The 6,000-nt window shown below is 37.3% G+C and overlaps 2 pseudogenes; both read left to right on the top strand.

Annotated features, from left to right (window-relative positions):
* The first annotated feature begins 208 nt into the window (after positions 1-208).
* Positions 209-4,638, top strand: LOC149196386 (uncharacterized; annotated as a pseudogene).
* A 100-nt stretch (positions 4,639-4,738) lies between these two features.
* LOC149196385 (strigolactones hydrolase CXE15-like) lies at positions 4,739-5,763 on the top strand (annotated as a pseudogene).
* The last annotated feature ends 237 nt before the right edge of the window (positions 5,764-6,000 follow it).

Below are 6,000 nucleotides of genomic sequence, written 5' to 3'. Positions count from 1 at the left end.
TCACAGTTTCTTGTTAATTTAAACTTGATCCTTAACAAACACAAATATTTTCCACCCCACTTTAATGTTAGTGTGCAATAAAATAGATTCAAATTTTCAATTTGTTTACGTACAATTAATATTAGCGAATCGAAACAAACACTTTCATTAATAGCTACAATATTCACTCTTCGGCTCTCTGCTGCAGTTGGCCATAACAACGAGTAAGATGTTGTTCCAACGCCCTTTCACGTGTCATTTATCAACCGCCATTGGAATCAATAAGCATCTATTATCATACCACCCTCATTTAAATTCCTTGATTCTATCAAAATTCTCAATTGCTCCTCCTCCTTCGTTCACACTCAAATCTTCTGATATCCATAACTTCGTTTCAAATACCAAATCCTTCCAATCCTTGAGACTTATATCACTCCATACATAACGGTATACTCCACAAAATTGCCCTTCGAAAGGGCACCCCAGCACCGAAATCTCATCATCCAAGCCAATTCCAACAATGCCTCGAATGACGACTTAGACGACGAATAGAAGAAGAAGCCCCGTGGACTCCTTCAACAAGAAGCCTATGATTCAAGAGCCCGGCCACCTCGTTCAACAGGTGGTAACAACCTCGAAATAAAAACATGTAATTAATTAGATTAATCATGCGATTTATAATCAACACACAATTTATCAACTAATTAACATTAAATTTCAAAAGATATGAGTAGAGACAACTTACCTGTGGTGATGATGTTTCTCACTTATGATTTTAGGGCTAAATGCTAGTTGAATTATGCTAACTGCAACAAAGTCTTGGGGACGACTCTCCACCCAACCGTAGGCTCAATTGCACAAAATCTTGCTACAACTAGCCACCCCGAGCCCTCAATCAACGTACTACTGCCAGGGAATCCTTTGTCTTACAACACTATTCTCCCAAGAGAATGGATTATGGAATCATGGAATGATGGAATGCCTCTCATCTTCCTCACCATCTATTAAATAGAGCAAACATTAGAAGGGGAACCACATGCACACACTCTATGTGTCAACATGCAACTTTACTGCTTTCTTGTTTTATTCTTTTGTTTTTACTTTTTGATAGCTTTACTGATTTTTACTGCTTTCTTGTTTTATTTCTTTTGTTTTTACTTTTTGATAGCTTTAATTATTTTTACTATTTTTCTATTTATTTTTATTTATATTTATATAGAGCTTTCATATTGTTATTTATTATTTTATTATAATTTATTATTTATTATTTATTTACTATTACTATTTTTTATTTATTGTTTATTATTTATTTTCTTGTATTTTAATATTATATTATATTATTTATTATTTATTATTTTTATTATTATTATTATTTATTATTTATTATTAAGGGACATTACATACTCCCCCACTTTAAGGAACTTCATCCCAAAGTTAAGTTGAATTATTTAACATTTTATTTTGTTATTTATTACTTCATGTTCGCCGACACCCTATGCTAAACTAGTATAACTAGCAGGCATCGAAAGTTTCACAACACCCAGGAAATCCCAAGGAATCTCTGTCCTTTTCCCACTTTTCGAACCAGGCATAAGCCTCCTCGATCTGTATCCTAGTCCAAGGTTGGCCCCAATGCCCACGCCCGACTCAGACCTCATCTACCCCAAGGCAGGCATTCGGTACAGTGCTCAATGTCTCCGGGCATCTCGCAAGGTGGGCCCACTCCCTCCACAACTACTAAGGCGCACAACTCCAGGCATCAAATTCCTTACACCCCCACTAGACTTCGACATCCCAATCCAATACTAGGCACCTAGCCTACAATATTAGGCACTTGGGCTCCTCAAGATGGTCCCATAGCCCCTCAAGAGCTATCCATCAAGAGCTATACAAGACAAAGGATTCCCTGGAAGTAGTACGTTGATTGAGGGCTCGGGGGTGGCCAGTTGCAGCAAGATTTTGTGCAATTGAGCCTACGGTAGGGTGGAGAGTCGTCCCCAAGACTTGTTGCAATTAGTAGAATTTAACTAGCATTCCACAGGTAAGTTGTCTCTACTCATATTTCTGAAATTTGATGTTAATTAGTTGATAAATTGTGAGTGGATTACGAATCGTATCAGCAATAAATCATATCAGCAAGTGGGATTATCGAATTAGAACAATGCTAACAATCCCATACCATTAAATGTAAATTATCCATTCATCATGCGCGTTAACAGCTGAAAGAGAACTCAATAAAATTCGTGCTCATTTATTTAGCATCTACGTAAAACTATTCATTCCTCTATAAATTATTTGCAAAGTTAAATGGCGCCAAGTCTTAAACAGTCATAAGGGTGAACTATTTAACTCAATTAATTATGAAACTGTGTTTGAAGGCACCTAGCCTTCAATATCCGGCACTTGGCATCCTCAAGATGGTACCATATCCCTCAAGAGCTATTCATCAAAAGCTATACAAGACAAAGGAACCACTGGCATATGTAGTGTTGATTGAGTTTGTCCCCAGCCCATATGGTGTTACTTATTCTCCCTCATGCGTATGGGCTTGCACAAGATCATCAAATAAACCACCCTCTCGGCCCATTTGTGAGAGTCCTGTCAATCATCACACCTCAACATGCAACGAATGCATTATCTATACCGTCATAGTATTATAGAAAATAATCTGTCATCATGAGAATATTCATCATTGTTATCACAACATTCTAAATAGTAAAGAACTACATTCTCTTGCATGTCGTAAAATTTGCATGCGATTACCACATGTTTCACATCATAAAACACCCTCATAAGTTATAAAATCAACATATTTGCATTAAAGATATATCATGACATGACATAATAAACAAAGCACTTGTCACTATAACCTCATATCATAACATCATTATCCCTACGCATATCATATTCATCATGAGCATTCAACTTCATTATCATACCAAATAAATAAATAAGTACCACATATACATCATTAACATCTCATGAGAACTATATCCATCTACCACATGCCATGATATCATGAAACATCATTAATATGAGAATCATCAAATACTTTATCAAATATAGAACAACAATACATTATAAGCATTCTTATCATGAATTAATTTTGTTTACATATATAAACAATGAATGCTAACTATGAATTAGCATTAGTTAACATCCCTCTAGCATTATGCTATCTTATGAGTACTATTAGTGTCATGATTTCATCAAGTTACCAACTACCCTTAAAAAACAAATTCAAATTTACAATTTATATCATTCTTAGTGGATTATCATTTAGAAATCAATATTTAGCAAAACATGCAATCTACTCCAGATGAATAAACTTGGAAAGTTTCTCATTACTTAGTTCTTATAGATCTAATGTTGATTTTCTATCTAAAATCACTTCAATACCATCTCAATAATAAATTGAGTGTTGATTATTAATCGCATGATTAATCTGATTAATTACATGTTTTTATTTCGGGGTTGTTACACAGGCCATCAAGATGTTCGAAGTCCTATCCTAGGATGGGCTAACCCTCCAGGCCATGAAGCTTTTTGGATACATGAAGGACAAGTCGAGGATGTCAGATGTCATTTCACACACTGCCATCGTGGAAGCCTATGCGAAGGCTGGAAAGCCCAAGGACGCCCTCAAGGTCTTCATGAGAATGCAGGCCTCGGGGTGCTTGCCCAATTCCTATAGCTACTATGTTCTCATTCAGGGGCTGTGGCAGGGTGGAATGCTTTAGGAGGCCGGAAAATATATGCTTGATATTCTGGGCTATGACTAGAAGGCCAATGCTACCACTTATGTCACTTTGGTTGATTCCTACTTGAGGGCATAGAAGGCTGACGAGATGCGGCAACTCCTAGTAAATATGAAGGAGAAGGGGTTCGTCACTGATGACAAGGTAGCTCGACAACACATGAAGAGCATGGGTCGGTTCAATAGGGTAGTCATGGATATGTTGTTTGGGTAGTATAAGGAGGTGATAGAAATAATGGAATGCACAACTTTTTGAATGATTTTTTGCCCATAATCTTTTTGGCACAATGAATTCCCATCACTCACTTTGCATGAAACTGTGCAGCGAAGCGAATTATTCTTTATAGAGAAGGGGCGGTGCAAATAATTCCACTTTTTGAATTTTTTTCCCAAAGGAGGAGGAGGATGAAGCAAACTATTATAATTCCCACCCAATACATGGGAATCCGGAATCTGCAGCAACTATTGGTGTTCCGGCTTGGAGCAGGTTATTTGCGAAGGTAAGCCAAGCTACATATTTCGATTTTCTAAAACACAATACGAGGGGTGGGTGATCGCTGTAGATTTTCTAAATTTTCATGCTTCTCTCTCTGTCATATTTAATTTCAAATTTTGAAATTTCCCACTTGACTAGCTGAGTTTGAAATATATTTCCCACCAATTACATTTAATACATTAACTAAGTAAGTTAGAATGTCAAAATAGTTTAAGTAAAATGGAGTAGTCTATAACATGACTTTTTTTTGGAGATGGATGGGACGCTGTCATGGGTGATGGTCATACATAGCATGGGAATAGTTACGGTGTCTCTTGATTTCCCGACAACCCCCTTTTTCGCTGCAACTCCTGTTTGCATCTCCCGAAGGTTTGACAAAACCGTTCTGTTAGGGAAACTCAATTAAAGCACACTTGGGGCACAATCCTTTATTTGAAATTCTAAATTTGAAATTTAAGTGCGGTGAATGCATGAATTCTTGTGTGGTAGAGAGCATGATAGTGGGGATGTCGACTGATTCTCTAGTAGGTGGCTTCACAAAGAGTTTATGCCTTCCCCACTGCTATGACAATGGCACCAACATCATCAACCTATACTTCATTCTTGTGGCTCTTGAAGGTACTTATTATACTTCATTATGCATTTTGGTGGATTTCAAACTCGCTCAGGAGCATCTCCTCCTCACAGCGTGTGACAACTCATTTAGGGCTCTTCTATGGCTCCGTTTAGTAGCCTGTGAAGAGATCGAGGAGTTGTGGCTTAGTCAGTACCCGATTTCAGCTGATTCTTTCTAATGGGTGAAGTTACTCAGGGGAAACCTCATTCTCGAAGTGGCTCGCCACTCCCATGGTCGATTTACTACATCATGTTTGCGTGCGAGGAGGTGTTTGTATATGTCACCCCAGGAGGTAACTCCTCAAATCGATTCATATTATTCATTCAGGTTGTTCATTATTATATACAACAGGGAGTGATTGTCTGGTTCATCTCCTGGTCACTCTCCATCTTCTCTATTATTTATTTACACTAATTACAATTGTTCACCCAATCCCTATGATTAGGTGTCAACAGTATACATCCTGGGTATGTGAAATCTGAAAGAAGCGCATTCAAGATGGAGATTCCACCTAACTCTATGCTTTCGAGTCGAGGAATGGTCGATAAATTCTTCAAACTATTTGAAAAACTTAATTATGTTTTGAAATAATAATTTCTTAACTAATAATGATACCAGTGGGTATCCTAGCAACCACAGATCATTCAATCACCAACGCAATGGGACCTAACGCTCCACTTATTAAGGACTTGAGGTTTCCACGCATGTTTGTGGCCATCGCTGATAAACACATTATTAATGACACACAGGTGGAGCATTGCAAAGCCATGAAAAGCGCAAGTTCATGAAGTGGAGCAATATATCTCTGAGAAAGTTGGCCATTGTTTCCATCTCAACGAGACTGCCATCAAATATGATCCCAACACTACTGAGCAAACCTCTAAACTAATCCATTTCATTAAAAGTTGCTTTTGATGTTTATTACATACCATGTTATATCTTTCAGTCACTTTGCTTTTATAGTTCCTCACGTTCTCAGTCATTTAAGTTGTGCTATGAAGTGTATATTAAGATTGTCTACTTACTCGCAAGTTAAGTTTAGTTTTTCTAGTGTGGATTTAGGATTTCTATTAATGTGAAATGATGTGTGCGCTATGTTAAGATCAGTTCATATGTGTGCGCTATGTTAAGATCAGGTCATAGTGTAAGAAT

The sequence above is a fragment of the Pinus tabuliformis genome, chromosome 2_2, assembly GCF_031772625.1.
Source record: "Pinus tabuliformis cultivar Carrire ecotype Pingquan chromosome 2_2, CPIR1, whole genome shotgun sequence".
NCBI classification, from domain to species: domain Eukaryota; kingdom Viridiplantae; phylum Streptophyta; class Pinopsida; order Pinales; family Pinaceae; genus Pinus; species Pinus tabuliformis.
The sequence above is the reverse complement of the archived record's forward strand: the minus strand, read 5'-3'. Positions and strand labels throughout refer to the sequence as shown.